At 44.5% G+C, this 21,602-nt stretch overlaps 2 long non-coding RNA genes across 2 annotated transcripts; one reads left to right on the top strand and one right to left on the bottom strand.

Moving 5' to 3' along the window:
* The first annotated feature begins 6,124 nt into the window (after positions 1-6,124).
* Positions 6,125-8,477, top strand: LOC140410255 (uncharacterized). The gene is made up of 2 exons (XR_011940596.1): positions 6,125-6,274; positions 8,231-8,477. It is a non-coding gene; the product is annotated as an uncharacterized lncRNA (long non-coding RNA).
* Positions 8,153-13,112, bottom strand: LOC140410254 (uncharacterized). The gene is made up of 2 exons (XR_011940595.1): positions 13,038-13,112; positions 8,153-11,089 (listed from the first exon to the last, which is right to left on the bottom strand). It is a non-coding gene; the product is annotated as an uncharacterized lncRNA (long non-coding RNA).
* Between the last annotated feature and the right edge of the window lie 8,490 nt (positions 13,113-21,602).

Genomic DNA, 21,602 nt, shown 5'->3' with positions numbered 1-21,602 from the left:
ACATTGGATTTGGTTTTGGGTAATGAACCAGGCCAGGTGTTGGATTTGGAGGTAGGAGAGCACTTTGGGGACAGTGACCACAATTCGGTGACGTTTACGTTAATGATGGAAAGGGATAAGTATACACCGCAGGGCAAGAGTTATAGCTGGGGGAAGGGCAATTATGATGCCATTAGACGTGACTTGGGGGGGGATAAGGTGGAGAAGTAGGCTGCAAGTGTTGGGCACACTGGATAAGTGGGGCTTGTTCAAGGATCAGCTACTGCGTGTTCTTGATAAGTATGTACCGGTCAGACAGGGAGGAAGGCGTCGAGCGAGGGAACCGTGGTTTACCAGGGAAGTGGAATCTCTTGTTAAGAGGAAGAAGGAGGCCTATGTGAAGATGAAGTGTGAAGTTTCGGTTGGGGCGATGGATAGTTACAAGGTAGCGAGGAAGGATCTAAAGAGAGAGCTAAGACGAGCAAGGAGGGGACATGAGAAGTATTTGGCAGGAAGGATCAAGGAAAACCCAAAAGCTTTCTATAGGTATGTCAGGAATAAGCGAATGACTAGGGAAAGAGTAGGACCAGTCAAGGACAGGGATGGGAAATTGTGTGTGGAGTCTGAAGAGATAGGCGAGATACTAAATGAATATTTTTCGTCAGTATTCACTCAGGAAAAAGATAATGTTGTGGAGGAGAATGCTGAGCCCCAGGCTAATAGAATAGATGGCATTGAGGTACGTAGGGAAGAGGTGTTGGCAATTCTGGACAGGCTGAAAATAGATAAGTCCCCGGGACCTGATGGGATTTATCCTAGGATTCTATGGGAGGCCAGGGAAGAGATTGCTGGACCTTTGGCTTTGATTTTTATGTCATCATTGGCTACAGGAATAGTGCCAGAGGACTGGAGGACAGCAAATGTGGTCCCTTTGTTCAAAAAGGGGAGCAGAGACAACCCCGGCAACTATAGACCGGTGAGCCTCACGTCTGTAGTGGGTAAAGTCTTGGAGGGGATTATAAGGGACAAGATTTATAATCATCTAGATAGGAATGATATGATCAGGGATAGTCAGCATGGCTTTGTGAAGGGTAGGTCATGCCTCACAAACCTTATTGAGTTCTTTGAGAAGGTGACTGAACAGGTAGACGAGGGTAGAACAGTTGATGTGGTGTATATGGATTTCAGCAAAGCGTTTGATAAGGTTCCCCACGGTAGGCTATTGCAAAAAATACGGAGGCTGGGGATTAAGGGTGATTTAGAGATGTGGATCAGAAATTGGCTAGCTGAAAGAAGACAGAGGGTGGTGGTTGATGGGAAATGTTCAGAATGGAGTACAGTCACAAGTGGAGTACCACAAGGATCTGTTCTGGGGCCGTTGCTGTTTGTCATTTTTATCAATGACCTAGAGGAAGGCACAGAAGGGTGGGTGAGTAAATTTGCAGATGATACTAAAGTCGGTGGTGTTGTCGATAGTGTGGAAGGATGTAGCAGGTTACAGAGGGATATAGATAAGCTGCAGAGCTGGGCTGAGAGGTGGCAGATGGAGTTTAATGTAGAGAAGTGTGAGGTGATTCACTTTGGAAGGAATAACAGGAATGTGGAATATTTGGCTAATGGTAAAGTTCTTGAAAGTGTGGCTGAGCAGAGGGATCTAGGTGTCCATGTACATAGATCCCTGAAAGTTGCCACCCAGGTTGATAGGGTTGTGAAGAAGGCCTATGGAGTGTTGGCCTTTATTGGTAGAGGGATTGAGTTCCGGAGTCGGGAGGTCATGTTGCAGCTGTACAGAACTCTGGTCCAGCCGCATTTGGAGTATTGCGTACAGTTCTGGTCACCGCATTATAGGAAGGACGTGGATGCTTTGGAGCGGGTGCAGAGGAGATTTACCAGGATGTTGCCTGGTATGGAGGGAAAATCTTATGAGGAAAGGCTGACGGACTTGAGGTTGTTTTCGTTGGAGAGAAGAAGGTTAAGAGGAGACTTAATAGAGGCATACAAAATGATCAGGGGGTTGGATAGGGTGGACAGTGAGAGCCTTCTCCCGCGGATGGATATGGCTGGCACGAGGGGACATAACTTTAAACTGAGGAGTAATAGATATAGGACAGAGGTCAGAGGTAGGTTCTTTACGCAAAGAGTAGTGAGGCCGTGGAATGCCCTACCTGCTACAGTAGTGAACTCGCCAACATTGAGGGCATTTAAAAGTTTATTGGATAAACATATGGATGATAATGGCATAGTGTAGGTTAGATGGCTTTTGTTTCGGTGCAACATCGTGGGCCGAAGGGCCTGTACTGCGCTGTATTGTTCTATGTTCTATGTTCTATAAGAGCAAGAACATCCTTCCTCAGAGAAGGAGACCAAAACTGCACACAATATTCCAAGTGTGGCCTCACCAAGGCACAGCAACACATCCCTGCTTCTATACTCGAAACCTCTTGCAATGAAGGCCAACATACCAATAGCCTTCTTTATCGCCTGCTGCACCTGCATGCTTACCTTCAGCGAATGGTGCACAAGGACACCCAGGTCCCGCTGCACACTCCCCTCTCCCAATTTACAACCATTCAGGTAGTAATTGGCCTTCCTGTTTTTGCTTCCAAAATGAATAACCTCACACTTATCCAAATTATACTGCATCTAACATTGGTTTGCCCACTCGCCCAACCTGTCCAGACCTTGCTGTAGGATCCCTGCATCCTCGTCACAATTCACCCTCCCACCTAATTTGGTATCATCTGCAAACTTTGAGATGTTACGTTTTGTTCCCTCATCCAAATCATTAATATACATTGTGAATAGCTGGGGTCCCAACACCGATCCCTGTGGTACCCCACTGGTTATTTCCTGCCAATTTGAAAAGGACCCATTAATCCCTACTCTTTGTTTCCTCTCTGCCAACCAGTTTTCTACCCACCTCAATACATTTCCCCCAATCCCATGCACTTGGAATGAAATGAAAATCGCTTATTGTTACAAGTAGGCTTCAAATGAAGTTACTGTGAAAAGCCCCTAGTCGCCACATTCCGGCGCCTGTTCGGGGAGGCTGGTACGGGAATTGAACCGTGCTGCTGGCCTGGCTTGGTCTGCTTTTAAAGCCAGCTCTTTAGCCCTGTGCTAAATCAGCTTTCATTTTACACAATAATCTCTTATGCAGGACTTTGTCAAACGCCTTCTGAAAGTCCAAATATACCACATCGACTGGCTCCCCCTTATCGACTGTACTGGTTACCTCTTCAAATAATTCCAACAGATTTGTCAAGCATTATTTTCTCTTCATAAATCCATGCTGACTCTGACTGATCCTGCCACTGTTTCTAAATGTTCCGCTATAAAGTCCTTGATAATGGATTCAAGCTTTTCCCCCACTACCGATGTTAGGCTTACTGGTCTATAATTCCCTGCTTTCTCTCTATCTCCCTTTTTGAATATCGGAGTGACGTGAACTACCCTCCAATCTGCAGGGACAGTTCCAGAGTCTATAGAATCCCAGAAGATGACCACCAATGCATCCACTATTTCCAGAGCCACCTCCTTAAGCACTCTGGAATTCAGATTCTCAGCCCCTGGGGATTTATCCAGCTTCAATCCCATCCGTTTCCCCAGCACCATTTCTCTACAAATGTTGATCTCCCTCAATTCTTCCTTCTCACTAAATCTTTCATTCTCCAACATTTCTGGGATCTGATTTGTGTCCTCATTTGTGAAGACAGAACCAAAGTATGTATTTAATTACTCAGCCATTTATTTTTCCCTTATTATGCATTCCCCTGTTTCTATCTGCAATGGGCCTACGTTTCTCTGTACCAATCTTTTTCTCTTCACATATCTGTAGAAACTCTTAGGGACAGTCTTTATGTTCCCTGCAAGCTTCCTTTCCTACTGTACTTTCCCCTTGTTAATCAATCCCTTCGTCCTTCTTTGCTGAATTCTAAACATCTCCCAATCCTCAGACCTATTATTTTTCTTGGCCAATCTGTATGCTTCTTCCTTGGATCGGATACTATTTCTAATTTCCTTTGTAAGCCATGGATTGGCCCTCTTACCCCCTTTGCTTTTATGCCAGACAGGAATGAACAGTTGCTGTAGTTCCTCCATGCGTTCCTTGAATGTTTGCCATTGTCTATCCACTGTCATCCCTTTAAGTAACTCTCCTCAATCTATCAAGGCCAACTCACGCCTCATATCCTAATAGTTCCCTTTATTAAGGTTCAGCACGCTAGACTCTGAATCAATTCCTTCACTCTCCATCTTGATAAAAAATTCTATCATGTTATGGTCGCTCATCCGAAGGGGTCTCATACAGCCAGATTGGCAATAATTCCATTCTCATTACACAGTACCCAGTCTAAGATGGCCTTTTCTTTAGTTGGTTCCTCCACATATTGGTCAAGAAAACCATCCCGTATACACTCCAGGAATTCCTCCTCTACAGCATTGTGGCTAATTTGATTTGCCCAATCTATTTGAAGATCAAGGTCACCCATGAGCATCGTACAGTAGAGTAAAATGAGACATGGCTTCACTAGAATTTAGAAGGTAAAGATGATCTGATCGAAGTATTTAAGATCTGAGCGAAGTATTTGGATTGACAAAGATCAATTATTTCCACTAGTTAGGGGTTGTAAAACTAGGGGGACATAGTCAAAAAAATTAGAGCTAGACCATTCAGCAGAGATGTTAGGAAGGACTTCTTCCTCAAAGGGTGGTAAAGGTTTGGAACTCTCAACAGCAATTGAAGCTAGAACAGTTATTAATTTTAAATATGAGATAGATAGATTTTTGTCAATAAGGATAATAATAATCTTTTATTGTCACAAGTATGAAGTTGCTGTGAAAAGCCCCTAGTTGCCACATTCCAGCACCTGTTTGGGTAAGCTGGTATAGGAATTGAACCCACGCTGTTAGCCTTAGATTCTGCATTACAAGCCAGCTACCGTAGCCCACTGAGCTAAACCAGCCCACAACGTATATGGGCCAAAAGCAGTTATGTGGAGTTACGCCACAAATCAGCCACAATCTCATTAAACAGTGGGACAGGCTCGAGGGGCTGAAAGGTCTACTCCTGTTTCTTTGTGCTTATGTTCCTATGCTCCTATTAAGACAGAGATCAATATCTCCCAGGGTTCAATGGGATTCATTGGGGTATGAGAATAGTTCAGGAAGGTTCAATTAGTGACTTTTACTGTCCGCCGTTTCTTTGGAATGGTGTTGGAATTTATGACCATCATGTTAAACCAGGTCAGCCAGGCAAGAATTTTGGGCTTCAGGTATGTCATAAATTCTGGTGCGATATCGTCACATCCTGCTATCTGCCATACGTCAAACCCCTTGGCACCTTGTTTAGTTCTTCAAACTCAAAGAGGACGGGGCTAATGTGTTGCTGATGGTGTCTCAGTTCACCCTGTATGTTACTTTTGGTGTTTTTGACCAGGGATGCCTTTGCTATGGCAAGTAGGTGGCTGGAAACATGGTTGAAAGTAATTGAGGGGCGACTTTAAATGAGTTTTTATACTGCCCCTCGGCAACAGATTAGGCTCCAGCACTTCCTACTGGAGTGCGTGAGGTTTAGCTCTGCTACAGCTCTTTTGTTGAAACCAGGGACTCTCTTGTTCTAACGGACACATTCCCTTATTTAAGTCACTCTTCATTTTGTCCATTATTTAATCCACGAGGAAATGTTGACTTCCACAGGACTCCTACGGTGCAGAAGAAGGCAATTCGGCCCATCGTCTCTTCACCGACTCCCTGCCCTATCTCCGTAACCCAATCTAACTTGCACATCTCTGGACATTAAGGGGCATTTTTGAGAATGGCCAGCCCACCTAACTGTGCAAATTAAGTGCAAACTAAACACAGTCACCGGAATTGAACCCGGGTTTTATCTTTTAAAAGCCACAAACAGAAAGGTCCAGTTTTCTCTTGGCGTTTGACTGAAATCAGCTTTGAAAATGATGCAGTTTCAGGCAGTGCAGAGATCTGGACCCAGCCCCGCCCTTCATTCACTCAGATTGGTTGGAGGACCGGCAGCTCTTGGTCCTCCAGTCCTGGCCACAACCCCTATTGGCCAGTAATGGACGTCAATCACTCGGGCATTGTGAGCTGGAGCATGCGCAGTGCAGACATGAAGCTGGCCTCCGGAGGCTGCCCAGGAGGTCGGCAGGGAGTTGGCGGGTGGGGCTGTCAGACTTTTCCTAAATGTCCTGTCAAGACCTCAACCCCGAATAAAGAGCTCTCGGTCCAAGATCTGATGGGCGGCAGCTGCCGACTCTTGTTCCGGAGTCAAGCCCAGGTATGTGCGGCAGCGCGCATGAGCAGACTGAGGGACATCCTGAATCAGCCCCTCATGATGCAGGGGATAAAATATTGTCATGGATCAGAAATTGGATTTAACAGGAAACGGAGAGTAGGTATAAATGAATCATGCGGGGGGTGGGGGGGGGGGGGGGGGGTTAAAACATTATCAGTGAAAAGAGTTATTAGGAAACAGAATAGGTATAAATGGGTCAGGGTGTGGGGTAAAGAATTGACATGCACAGGAGATTGGATAGGTGACAGGAGAGTCGGTAATATTGTAATGAAAAGAAGATTGGATAGTTAACAAGAAAGAAAATAAGTATAAATGTGTCATGGTGGGAGGGTAACAGGAAAGAGTAGAGATAAACGTCACAGTGTAGGGCAGCGGCTCACAAACTGGAGTCCACGGGACCCAAGGGATCTCTGGGAGACTCCCAGAGGGTCCATGGTAAGAGAGACATATTTTCAAAATTTGAAAAATGCTGCAGTTTACCAATTAGCAGCTGGCTTCTGGAGAAGGCAACCTGTGATTGGGCGAGCATGGACAGCAGGGCAATGGGAAGAGTGCGCCTCAGAAGGCAACTCAGTGTGCGAGACGGAGCACAGGGGCAGGGAATTGGGCCTCAGAGAGGTTGCGCTGGGTACCAGACTGGACCTTGGAACAGTGGCCAGAGTGTGTTCTGGTGCGAGTGGGGCAGAACGCACCTAAAAGCAGGTACTGAAGCAGGCCTCAGAGCATGAGAAGGAGGGGTAAGTGTATGAGAGGGCGAGTGAGTGTTGAGAGGAGAGGGGAGGGGAGGGGGGGCAGCACGATGGCATAGTGGTTATCACTGCTCGCTCACAGTGCCTTGGGTGACTGTGTGGAGTTTCCATTCTCCCCATCCTGCATAGGTATCCTTCGGGTGCTCCGGTTTGCACCCACATTCCAATACTAATCTAATACCGAGTCATGGCAGGATGCCTTATGAGGAAAGGTTAGACAGGCTCGACTTCATCTGCTGTAGTTCAGAAGAATAAGAAGCCACTTAATTGAAACATACAAGATCCTGAGGGGTCTTGACAGAGTGGATGGAGAGGAAATGTTTCCTCTTGAGGGAAAATCTAGAACTAGGATCACTGTTGAAAAATAAGGGATCATCAATTCAAAACAAATGGGCAGAACAGGGAGCAGATCAGCATCCCCTGTTTCCGGAACCATTAAACCATTCCAATTAGATGGTTACCTCCATCCAGGGAGATCAGCATCCCCTGGCTCCGGAACCAGTAAACCATTCCAAGGAGACGGTCACCTCCATCCAGGGAGATCAGCATCCCCTGGCTCCGGAACCACTAAGCCATTCTGAGACTGGCAACTCCATTCAAAGAGATCATCACCCCCTCCCTCCATTTGTCTAACCAGGGACCAGTGAACTGTGTACAGCCGTTCCCAGCCGTATGTCTTTTCCCCTGTTTAGCTGATGTCTGATATCAAAACTGCAGCTTCTTAATAAAATTCTTTCAATTACCGATGAATTTGAACCTCTGTGATACTGGCAATAAAATTTTACACTTGTCTAACTGTGGACTGAAATAGTCCAGAGTAATGATGAGGTGTTAGTTGTGGCTCACTGGTCACATTCCTATCTCTGTCTGGAGGCTGTGGGTTCAAATCCATATCCAGAAACATGAGTGTAAAATTCAGGATTTTATTTTGATGCAGTACTGAGGGAGCCCTGCACTGTCACAGGTCCTATCTCCCAGATGGGATCTTCAACTATAGGCATCTGCCCCTCAGTTGGTTGTAAAAGTTTCCATGAGGTTATTGTAAAGAGCAGGGGAGTTCTCCCTGCTGTCCGGCTTAATATTTATCCCTCAACAAACATCACTGAACAGATTCTCTGGTCACAATCACATTTCTATTAGTGAGAATTTGCTGCACAATTTGACGACTGCATTTCCTACATTACAACAGGGACCACACTTCAAAAGAGCCTCATTGGCTGTGAAACACTTTGGGACATTCTGAAGTTGTGAAAGGCTCCATATAAATACAAAGGAGAAAAGACCCAAAAATGAAAGTCAGTAACAGGACATCAATCAGTTTCCTCTTGGACTCAAACTGATGTTATCAACCATCGGAATGAACATGGTTCAGTCGTGTGTGTGATTAACAGCAGCAAAACCAGCACAATAAAAAGGTGCAGTCACTTGTAAATTCACTGGTGTCTCAGCAGGATAAATGTTAGGTTAAATCACTTTCCACACAGTGTGGGTACACTGGTTACTCAGCAGATTACTTGTACTTTGAAAGTTCTTCTCATAATTCAACCATTTAAAGTCTATCAACATGAACCAGCTGGTTTACTGGGTTGCAATGACTGAGCAAATTCCTTCCCCGCCTACACACACACACACAGATGAACAGCCTTTATCCAGTACAAGTGTGCTGGTGTCTCAAAATATCAGTCAGAACATTTAATCTCTGTTTATCAGTGAGAACAAGTTGATGTGAAATGCAGGCTTAACCAAGTGAATCCCTTGCCCCACACACAGCAGTTGAACAACCTTTTTTAATCCATTCAATGGATGTGGGGTTCGTTGGCTAGGCCAGCATTTATTGACGATTCCAAATTATCGTAGGAAGGTGATGGCGAGCTGCCTTCATGAACCGCTGCAGTCCAGGTGGTTTAGGTACGGGACACCCTCTGTGCTGGTAGGAAGGGAGGTCCAAGATATTGGACCGAGTGACAGTGAAGGAAAGGTGATATATTTCCAAGTCAGAATGGCGAGTGGCTTGGAGGGGAACTTCCAGGTGGTGGCATTCCCATCTGTCTGCTGCCCTTTTCCGTCTAGATAGAAGTAGCTGTGGGTTTGGAAAGTGTTGCCAAAGGAACCTGACTGACTTCCTTCAGTGCATTTTGTAGATAGTATTCAAGGCTGCAACTGTGTCAGAGGTGGAAGGAGTGAATGTTTGTGGATGAGGTGAAATCAAGTGGGCTGTTTTGTCCTGGATGGTATCAAATGTCTTGAGTGTTGTTGGAACTGAACTCATCCAGCCAGGGGAGAGTATTCCATCACACTCCTGACCAGTTCCTTTTAGATGGTGGACAGGCTTCGAGGAGTTAGGAGGTATGTTCCTGGCAATAGGATTCCTAGCCTCCCACTAGTCTTTTCGCATGGGTTTTGTATGTTTAGGCCAGTTCAGTTTCTGGTCAATGGTAAACCAAGATGTTGATAGCCTCTCCCCAGTATGAGCTGATTTCTCTCTCAGCAGAATCCCTCTGATTTTAATATCTTCCTACAGTCACAGCATTTACACTGTCCCTTCTCAGTGTTAACAAGTAGCTGTTTACTGAGCTGCGATGACTGAGTGAATCACTTCCACACACAAGGAGCCAGTGAATGGCCTCTCCCCAATGTGAATATGCTGGTGTTCACTGAGATGAGGTGAAGCGGCGACTTCCTTCCCACACGGTCAAATCATTATGAACCTGCTTGTGTGACACTAGATTAAATGCCCGAGCAAATCCTTAAGATGAAGAGAGATTGAACAGTTTAGGCCTAAACTCTCTCAGTTTAGAGGAATGAGGGGAGATCACATTGAGGTATACAAGATGATAAAAGGTATGGATTAAGTAGACGGAGAGGATGCTTTCTCTTGTGGGCCATTCTAGAATAAGAGGTCATAGATTTGGGATAAGGTAGAAAATTTAAAACAGAGTTCAGGCTAAACTACTTCTCCCAAAGGGCTGTGAATCTGTGGAATTCGCTACCCCAGAGTGCGGTGGATGCTAGGACAGTAAGTACATTTAAGGAGGAGTTGGACAGATTTTTAATTGGCAATGGGTAGAAGGGTTATGGAGAACGGGCAGGATGATGGAGTTAAGGCCAGGATGAGATCAGCCATGATCGAATGGCAGAGCAGATTCGATGGGCCAAATGGCCTAATTCTGCTTCTATATATCTTACAAAATGTCTCCCCCTCAGTGAACTTGTTCATGTTGAATTAAACCCTCGTTGCTCTTAAAACACTTCCCACAATCAATGCATTTAAATGGTCTTTCCTCAGAGTGAACTTGTTTATGTTGAACTAAACCTCCAGAGCTCTTAAAATACTTTTCGCAGACAGAGCATTGAAAAGGTCTGTCCTCAGAATGAACTTTCTGGTGTTGAATTAAACCCCCAAAATTCTTAAAACTTTTCTCACAGTCACAACATTCGAAAGGTCTCTCATCGGTGTGGACCTGCTGGTGTTGAATCAATCCCACATTGCTCTTAAAGCTTTTCTCACAGTCAGAGCATTCAAAAGGTCTCTCTTCACTATGAACCTGCTTGTGTGACACTAGATTAAATGCCCGAGCAAATCCTTTACCACACACAGAGCAGGTGAATGGTTTCTCCCCAGTGTGAGTGCGTCGATGAATTTTTAGCTGAGAGAGGGATTTGAATCCCTTCCTACAATTCGAACATTTCAACAGTTTCTTCATGGAGCGGGTTTTCTTGTGTCGCTCCATGTTGAATAATCAGTTGAATCCTTGTCCATAAACACAACACATGTATGGTTACTCCAGGCTGTGAATGGTGTCAGGCTGTATAACTGGTTAAAGCTCTTTCCACAATCACTGCACTGAAAAGTCTCTCTCAGGTATGGGTGTCTCAGGGCTTTTCCAGCCACACTGATGTTGGAAAACCTTTCTCAGATAGAACAGACAGAACATCTCCTTCCACATTCAAAAGCTGATGATATTCAGATTATGATGAATCGAGAGACTATGTCAGATCTTGATGTGTTTTTGGTTTAAGTTTCCGTCTGGAACTCCATTCCAAGAACCTGGAAAGGAAGTTTACAGATGTTATCAATGTCAGTACAGGATAGAAATTCAGAACAGACAATTCTCGTTTCTATGGAACATTGTTCTATTGTTTCTCCAAAATTGTGGTTAAATCAAACAAAACGGTGCAAAACTCAGCAACAAATTCAGAACAGAAGCAAAGGGAACTTTAATCTTTTTGTGATCCCCGGTGTCCGGGAAAGGGGCTGTTTAGCACAGGGCTAAATCGCTGGCTTTGAAAGCAGACCAAGGCAGGCCAGCAGCACGGTTCAATTCCCGTAACAGCCTCCCCGAACAGGCGCCGGAATGCGACTAGGGGCTTTTCACAGTAACTTCATTTGAAGCCTACTTGTGACAATAAGTGATTTTCATTTTCATTTCATTTCCACGAGACCCTCTATACCCTATTGTTTCTCCAAAATTGTGGTTAAATCAAACAAAACGGTGCAAAACTCAGCAACAAATTCAGAACAGAAGCAAAGGGAACTTTAATCTAAATGTGATTTGCGGTGTCCATGAGACCCTCTATACCCCGAGGTGCCCAATGGCCATGGAACATAACAACTGTACTGGTGAACACCACATCCTCCGTCTCCAGAGCCTCCCAAACACAGACCCAGCCACAAAGGAGCAGCAGAAACTGGAGTGATTCATCCAACCCCTGCCATGGCTACCACCCATCCTGGATCTGCCAATTCCAGTTTGAACCAGACCCAGGAACAGGCTCAGGAGATGATCCTCAAACTTATCTCAGTCTCCCTCCACATTGAGAGCCAAAGATTAGGAGCCTGCAGTGATCAGATAGTGAGGAGCAGCCACTTCAGGTATCTATACTGGGGCTGCAACCTCTCACACTGAATATACACACAGCCCACAGACCGTAGGTTGTAAATATCACCGGCAGTCTGGGAGTGGATGAAGCTGCTTAAAAACATGTTGCCCATAATGTCCCCAAGGAGGCACGGGAGGATTGAGAAAAGCATCAAGGGAGTTAATGCTGAGAGCACTTTGTGTGAAAATAAACAAAGTGGGTCAGGAAGAGACCATGAGGGCAACAATGGGAATGGAGCATTAGGCCAAAGGTGATGTCAGTAATACTGAGAAAAATATCAAAGCTAAACGCCCCAGATCTAAATGTTTGAAGCATTGGCAATAAACAAGATGAAACACAGCACAGATATAAATGAATAGGTTTAATTAAATAACTAATGTGAAGACATGGCTACAAAGTGACCAATGTTTTCCACAGAATCTCTTCAGTGCCGAAGGGGCCATTCGGCCCATCGAGTCTGCACAGATCTTCTGAAAGAGCACCCTACCTAAACCCATTACCCTGCCCTACTCATAATCCCACATAATCTGCACATCTAAATTGGAACAAATTCCATGGAGCCACTGACTTTCAATTCTCAGAGTTACAAAGCAGCGTGGACAGAGGCAAACCCCGAATCCATCTCTTTGCCTGCTCCAAAAAAACATTTCAAACTGAATCCAATTCATGGTCCCCGCAAGAGACATATACCAGATCGAAGCTGACAAGAACAGGCATTACACCCGATCTCAGGTTTTCAGAGGAAGCTGCAGACTGAGTGGATCCATTTCTTCAAATCATCCAGAATTCCAGTTTGACTGGGACTCTGAAACCGCGCGCACTCCCTCTTCCCTCACCAAGATGGCCACCCATATGTCCTTCTTCTCAGAATCGGCCCAGCTTTCCTCTCCCAGAATGGCGACTGGTTGCCTGGGTAACCCCGACCTGTCAGTCAGAGGTAAGCCCCGCCTCCCTGATTCGCACTGATTCCCACAGGCAAGATGGCGGCCAGCCATCCGCTCCCCGGGGTCTGTCACCGCGGGGTCAACACAGGGCCTGAGGCCTCTTATTTGGGGCCTCAGACCTACCCCAGAAGTTTATAAAGTTTTCAGGCCACCGGCGGTTTCCATTCCTACCCTGTGTTCACATTCCGCTCCCGCCTCCCGCACCGTCCACTCCTCCACAGTCCATCACCATCACTAACATTGAGCATGCTCAGAGCACACACCGTTTCAGCACCTGCGCATTGGTGTCCTCTAGTCATTGATAGGGGACTTTCTGCAGCTCAAGGTGTTTGGGGTAAATAATCCACCATTGGGGACATAAAAGTGTTTGGCATCTCAATTGAAATCGGGGTCAGAGCGGAAGCACATAAATGATAAATAAACCCATCCCTACATGAGATTACATGTTTTACCTGTCTGTGTGGATTTCCTCCAAGTGCTCCGGTTTCCTCCCACAGTCCAAAGATGTGCAGGCTAGGTGGATTGGTCATGAGCAATATGTGAGTTTATGGGGATAGGGTGGGAAGTTTATGGGGATAGGGTGGCATAGTAGCACAGTGGTTAGCACTGTTGCTTCACAGCGCCACAGTCCGAGGTTCGATTCCCAGCTTGGGTCACTGTCTGTGCGGAGTCTGCACATTCTCCCTGTGTTTGCGTGGGTTTCCTCCAGATGCTCCGGTTTCCTCCCACATGTCCCGAAAGACGTGCTTATTAGGTGAATTCGACATCCTGAATTCTCCCTCTCCCGGCCAGGCAGTGGAATATAACAACTAGGGGCTTTTCAAAGTAACTTCATTGCAGTGTTAATGTAAGCCTACTTGTGACAATAAAGCTGATTATTATTAAAAGTGGTACTAAATGGTGTGCTCTTTCAGAGGATCGATGCAGACTCTGGGTGTTAAGATGGAGTCATGCCCATTGCTGACCATTTTAAGTGTCGGCTTCGCTGTTGCTGCAAACAGTGACGTAGGCCTTCGCCTCGCTAATAGCCTGGAGGCATATCCTGCTTGGATGGAGGTCTCCAGCGCCACCTAAGGCTTCTGCCTGCTGAGGGGACTTAATGGAATTCCTGTATCCGGAGAAGATCAAGTTTATGATGAGGGGGTCAGTGCAGGACTTTTACTCCAGGTGGCAGCCATTCATTGCCTTTCCAGGGAGCTGATTACCTTCGGCTATTAGCGGGGGCGGGGGGCAGGAGGGTTGGTGCGGATGGCTCGTTCATTCGGGTCTTCTTTGTGGGGAGGACCCTGGGGGATTGAGGGGAGGTAGCATTGGTGTTCTACTTGGTTGGGATATGTCATGTTGTGTTAGGGTTATTTTGTAATATTGTAAAATGTTGCTTGAATAAAAATATTTTTAAAACTACAAGAAGACAATCTATCTGACCAGTGAAATAATAATATGCGATGATATCCTTTGGTAGGAAAATTACAAATTGTAAGAAAGTTAAGAATCCGGAAAAGTTTTCTTTCAATTTGTATAGTTCTGATCTATGTACTGCATAAAGGACAAAGAAGATTTTGCGAAAATATGAAAAAGTATTTTCAAGGATGACATTACAATTGAGAGTTTGCTGTTCAGGTGAAAGATTGGAGCTTCTTTGAGGATTTATTTTAGAAAATAACTGCTTTTATTAATGGGATAGGGGAAATGTGATGCCAACGGTTCCATATGTGGGAGAATCAAAGGCTTAGGGCTATATGATTGTAAATAATAACTCCAACCGGAAAGGAAGGAACCATTTATTTTCTCTGAGAACTGCTGGAATAGTTGCAAGAAGGGGCTGAACAATAGCTTTTGAAAGTAAACTAATGGAATAGATGAGAGAAGGAGGATTAAAAAGGTAAATTGAAAGGCTGAGAGGAGATAGTTGGAGTGGAACGTGTCTCAGACAAAATCTAAACACAAACTTATTAGTGGGGCCAGATTATCTGTTGCTGAGTTCTATGTTCTTTGTAATTCATTGTAATCGTCTGTTTGTAATGTACATTTTCATTGACACATAGAGAATGGATCGAATGGATGTTTCTCTGATGCAATTCTGTTCGGCAGAGGTGAACTAATGCTTGGATCCACACAGATAAAGACTAGGAGGTGGATCAATACTCCAGCCCACAAAACCCCCATCATAAAATATTTTGTCAATGACTCAATCCCTGTCCCTGGCCTGGTCTGAGACTGAAACAGACCATTTTGACTTGTCTGACACCCAGTAGCAAATAAGCAGAACATCCTTCCAATTAAATATGGGAAAGAGGAAAAAAACTGTCTTCAGACCCTGCTACTGACTCCACTCTCAAAACATCAACTCATATCTCTCACTTGCAACACTCTGAGGCTGAACCAGACTGTTCACAATCTTGCTGTCAGATTTCACCCCAAACTGAACTTCTCACTACCTAGCAGAAGGGGAATGGTCATTGAGGAGTGCACAATATTCAGCACCATTGCGACTCAAATGATATTGAAAGAATCCATGTCTAAATGCAACAAAACCTGCACAATATCCTGGCTTGCGCTGTCAAGTGACACTTAACATTAATTCTACACAGGTGCCTGACAATGACCATCTTGAATAAGAGAGACTACAACCATCGCCCCTTGACATTCAATGGCATTATCATCATTGACTCTCCACAACAAACATCGAGCTTGTCGGGGATGGGAACCTGAAGGGTGGCCCAAATTGGAAGGAAGGAGTGTTGGTAACTGGAAATAGTAATGGGCCTAGAAGGCAGGAGAAACAAAGCAAAGCATCGAGTATGCATCGACTATGGAATAGTGTCAATGGTGCATACAGCATTCACAAGGTAGATGTTCTAATGGCACGAAGAGAGGTAAATGGGTATGATATAATTGCCATCACAGAAACATAGCTGCATGATGACCAAGGCTGGGAACTGAATATTGAAGGGTATTCAACTTTAAGAGGACAGACAAGAAAGGAAAGGAGGTTGAGATGCTCTGATAATAAGGGATGGGTTCAGTAGTAAGGGAGAATCTCAGGTCGGAATGCATGGAACCTATTTGGATGGAGCTAAGAAACAGTAAAGGGCAGTGGACAATGGATGGAATTGTTTATAGTTGACCAAATGGTAATCAATCAGGAGATGGAAGAAGCAATTAGCATGGGAAATACTGTGATCGTAGATGACTTCAATCTACACATAGACTGGTTAAACCAAGTAAGCACTAACGCTGAGGAAGACGAGTTTCTGGAGAATGTTTGGGATGTATTTCTGGAGCAATATGTTGAGGAGCCAACTAGAGTGCAATTGCAGTGCTAATGTAAGCCTACTTGTGACAATAAAGATTATATATTTCTTTATTTTAGAGGACAGGCTATTCTAGAACTAGTATCATGTAACAAAAAGGGGTTAATTAATAACCTTGTTGAAAAAGCTTTTCGGGATGAGTGACCGCAATATGATAGAATTTTACACTATGTTTGAAAGTGAGGAAGTTCAATCTGAAGCCAATGTGTTAACATTGAATAAAGGAAATTATGAAGACATGAAGGATAAATTGACTTAGTTGGTTTGAGAAAATGCATTGAAAGTTATGACTGTGCACAGGCAATGGCTAATCTTCAAAGGAACATTGCATAGCATGCAGCACCTATTCATTCCTTCAGGGTGCAAAAAAATCAAAAAAGGCCAGTCAACCATGGCTGACAAATGAAGTTCAGGATTGTATAAGATGCAAAGAAGAGGCTTATTAAGTTGTCAGCAACAGTAGTAAACCTGAGGATTGTGAGCTTTTTAACAGCAAAGGAATGCCAGGAAACTAACAAAAGGGAGAAGAGAATAGGAAGGCAATCTAGCAACAAACAAAAACATAAAAACAGAGTGTAAAAGCTTCTATTGACCTGTATAATTGAAGAGTTTGGCTAAGCCAAATGTGGGTCCATTGCAGGCAAAGTCAGGAGAATCTGTCATGAGGAATAGAGTAATGGCAGAGAAGCTAAATGAATACTTTGCATCTGTTTTCACTGAGGAAGATACATCTAGCTTCTCCTACTTCTCCCAGAAGTAAAGATCCAAGAGACGAGAGACAATGCAGAGTAAAGGAACTTAGTATAAGTAAGAAGGTTGTATTGGAGAAATTAATGGAACTGATATTTGTTAAGGCCTGTGGATCTGCTATTTTGCATCCCAGAGTGTTGATAGAAGTTGCTACAGAGATAGTGGATGCATCGGTGATCACCATCCAAAATTCTATATATTTTGGAATGGTTTACAAAGGTGATACAAAGCTAGGCGGGAATTTGTGTTGTGAGGCACTGAAGGCAAGCATATATGTTCAGCAAGATATTAGGCAGACTAATTGAATGTTAGCTATTATTGCAATCTGATTTGAGTACAGGAGTAGTGAGGCCATGTTTTAATTGTACAGGGTCCTGGAGTGGTGTGTGCAGTTTTGGTCCCCTTACTTCAGGAAGGATACTATTGCCGTAGAGGGAATGCAATGAATGTTCATCAGACTTGTTCCAGAATGGAGGTGTTCTCATTGAAATCAGCAAAATACTTAAAAAAGAACAGACAGGGTAGATGCAGGTAAGACGTTCCCTTGGTTGGGACTCTAGACCCAGGGACCACAATTTCAAAATAAGGGGGATGCCATCTCAGACTGAGATGGGGAGAAACTTCCTTTACTCAGAAAGTTATGAATCTTTGGAATTCTCTATCCCAGTAGGCCATAAAAGCTCAGTCGCTGTGTATGCTGCCACCAGAAATTTATAGTTTTCTGATTAACAATGATGTAAAGAGTTATGGATATAGTGGGTGTAAAAGGCATTAAAGTATCCGATCAGCCATGATCATATTAAATATTGCAGCAGAATCTGTGGACTGAAAGGCCTAATCCTATCCCTGTGTTCCTATATTTCTACCAATAACCAAAAATTCACTTGGATTAGCCATATAAATACTATTGCCAAAAGTCTAGGTCACAGGCTGGGAATTCTGTGACACATAACTCACTTCCTGATTCCCCAAAGCCTGTTAGAATCAACAAGGTACACGTCATGAGCCTGGTGAAATATTCAGTAATTGCCTGGGTGCGTCCAACAACACTCAAGAAATTTGATATCATCCGAAATAAAGCAGCCTGCATGATTGGCACCCCTCACTCACTCCCTCCATCACCCACGCACAGTAGCAGCAGTGTGTACCATCTACAATATCCACATCTTGAATTAACCAAGCCTCCTTAGATAGGACCTTGAAAATCACGAGCTCCATCACCTAAAGGAAAAAAGCAAAAGATGCATGGGATGCAATTCGCATACCGCTGCAACCGGTCCACGTCAGACACAATTTCCCTGGCCCTACACTCATCCCTAGAGCATCTCGAAAACAAGGACTCCTACATTAGACTCCTATTTATTGACTACAGCTCCGCCTTCAACACCATAATCCCAGCCAAGCTCATATCAAAGCTCCAAAACCTAGGACTTGGCTCCCCACTCTGCAACTGGATCCTCGATTTTCTGACCACCAGACTACAATCAGTAAGAATGAACAACAACACCTCCTCCACAATAGTCCTCATCACCGGCGCCCCGCAAGGCTGCGTACTTAGCCCCCTACTCTACTCCCTGTACACACACGACTGCGTGGCAAAATTTGGTTCCAACTCCACCTACAAGTTTGCTGACGATACGGCCATAGTGGGCCAGATCTCGAATAACGATGAGTCCGAATACAGGAGTGAGATAGAGAACCTAGTGGAGTGGTGTAGCGACAACAATCTCTCCCTCAATGTCAGCAAAACTAAAGAGATGGTAATTGACTTCAGGAAGCAAAGTACTGTACACACCCCTGTCAGGATCAACGGGGCCGAGGTGGAGATGGTTAGCAGTTTCAAATTCCTAGGGGTGCACATCTCCAAAAATCTGTCCTGGTCCACCCACGTCGACGCTACCGCAAAGAAGGCACAACAGCGCCTATACTTCCTCAGGAAACTAAGGAAATTCGGCATGTCCACATTGACTCTTACCAACTTTTACAGATGCACCATAGAAAGCATCCTATCAGGCTGCATCACAGCCTGGTATGGCAACTGCTCGGCCCAGGACCGCAAGAAACTTCAGAGAGTCGTGAACACCGCCCAGTCCATCACACGAACCTGCCTCCCATCCATTGACTCCATCTACACCTCCCGCTGCCTGGGGAAAGCGGGCAGTATAATCAAAGATCCCTCCCACCCGGCTTACTCACTCTTCCAACTTCTTCCATTGGGCAGGAGATACAGAAGTCTGAGAACACGCACGAACAGACTCAAAAACAGCTTCTTCCCCACTGTCACCAGACTCCTAAATGACCCTCGTATGGACTGATTTCATTAACACTACACCCTGTTTGCTTCATCCGATGCCAGTGCTTTTGTAGTTACATTGTATATGTTGCGTTGCCCTATTAAGTATTTTCTTTTATTCCCTTTTCTTCTCATGTATTTAATGATCTGTTGAGCTGCTCGCAGAAAAATACTTTTCACTGTACCTCGGTACACGTGACAATAAACAAATCCAATCCAATCTAATCCAATCCAATCACCACCAACTGAAAGTTATTCTCCAAGACACACATCATCCTGACCTGGAAATATATCACTGTTCCTCCATGTTGTTGGGTTATAATCCTGAAACTCCCACCGGAATAGCACTGTTGGTGTAACCTACATCACAGGGCAGCACGGTAGCACAAGTGATTGGCTTCACAGTGCCAGGGTCCCAGGTTCGATTCCCTGCTGGGTCACTGTCTGTGCGGAGTCTGCACGTTCTCCCCGTGTCTGCATGGGTTTTCTCTGGGTGCTCCGGTTTCCTCCCACAGTCCAAAGACGTGCAGGTTAGGTGGATTGGCCATGATAAACTGCGCTTAGAGACCGGAAAGAGTTTTTCTATCCCGGTATGTGATTCTTATCTTAAGGTCTGGCCTTCTTTTTACTTCTCATTGGCTTTAACTAATTTATAATTCACTCAATTCGGCCAAACTGTCTGTCTATCAATTTTAAGAGATATATGTATTTAAATATCTTGGTGCAACTTTCCCACACACCTGCATCTATCATTAATTAGAAAACACAGTTTTTGCTGAGAAATTATATCTCCAGACTGGCTGGTTCCATAGAAATGGAACTACTCGTACTGGACAGCCACCCAGTTTTTAAACATACAAAGGGGCCTTTTAGCTAGTTGACGTCAATGACCTCACAGTTTCAAGCGGCTTGCAAAATGTGAAACCTGAGAAAGAAATTACAGAAATTAAAGAGTATTATCTGAATTAACCCTTAGTGGATTCCCAGCTAATGTTGCACTGAAGTAATGCTTAATATGATTAAAGTTAACATATTCTTAATGAGTTCTCAATTAGACCTCTATAATCTCCCCTTACTCTCATGGTTATAGCTGATTAGAAAAGTCAATTTCTATCAAAGTAGTACACAGATAGAATCATTGAACCTCTATAGTGCAGAATGAGGTCATTCAGCCCATCGAGTCTGCACCGACGGAGGCCCACACCCTGCTCCATCCAAAATGGAGGACGTGTGACTAAGTGAGCATCGCTCGCTGATCATAACGGACAAATGCCCATTCTTGGGATCACTATTGTATTATTTAACTATAATGTTCAGACAGGCAACCGAATACCATCCCACAGTCAACGTGAACTACACCATGTTTTATGTAGAGCCAGAGCCACAATAAGATGCTCGAAAACAGTTGTGTTGATAATCACATTAAAAGGGTTGATTCCCTCAATACCTCTGCTCGTGTCTCATTGTTAACATGATTCATTGCTAATTTTATATCTGTATTGTTTGACCACAAACCTAATTGGAATACAATCCATTTTCATTGTGACCAATCTTGACTACACGAGGCTCTGTGCAGGCACAGGATCGGGCTGTGACTGGAGCATGCTCAGTTTGCTTTTTGAATACGGATCCTCTCTGATCAACATCGGGTGAGAAATAATGAGAGGGAATAGAGCTGGTGGGAGAAATGCAACCGACGGGGTGGGGGAGGAGTGCAGGGATATTTCTTAAATACCCTGCTTCAGCCTTAGACCCCAAAAACCAAACTACACCATCTTTATTGGGAGCAATGTGCAACTGAGCACATGCTGGACCAGGTAGCAGGCGGAGAAGATATTGTGAATTTCTATCCTGGACTGACAGTGATGGATTTTGGAAACTCCTTTTACAGGAGGTTGGAAGGGGGGGAGTTGCAGAGGGGAAACTAAAATCTTTGTCTCTTGTGAATAATTACTGGAGACATGATGGTGAGTGTTTCTAATCCCTGTCTCACTATCCCGGTAATGTCAATGGATTGCAGATTGCGGTGTTAGTCTATACTTGCTTCTCCTCGTTCTTCTTCCAGTTCCAGGCTTCAGGCTCCAGTGAAGATGTGGGGCAGTTGTTGGGCTCAGATCCCACAGGAGTGCAAGATGGAGGAGATTCTCCAGATTGGGAGAGATGAGGCCATTGAGGGATTTGAGAACAAAGATCAGGATTTTCAAATTGAGGTGGTGTTGAACCAGGAGCCGAGCACGATGGGGAGACTTGTTGTGAGTGCGGACATGGATAGCAGAGTTTTCGATGATCTCTAGTTTATGGAGGGTAGAATATCAGTGGCCAGCCAGACGCATGTTAGAATAATCATGTTTATAAGTAACAGTTGCAATGATGGAAGTT

This window comes from Scyliorhinus torazame, chromosome 4, assembly GCF_047496885.1.
Source record: "Scyliorhinus torazame isolate Kashiwa2021f chromosome 4, sScyTor2.1, whole genome shotgun sequence".
Taxonomy (NCBI): Eukaryota; Metazoa; Chordata; class Chondrichthyes; order Carcharhiniformes; family Scyliorhinidae; genus Scyliorhinus; species Scyliorhinus torazame.
The sequence above is the reverse complement of the archived record's forward strand: the minus strand, read 5'-3'. Positions and strand labels throughout refer to the sequence as shown.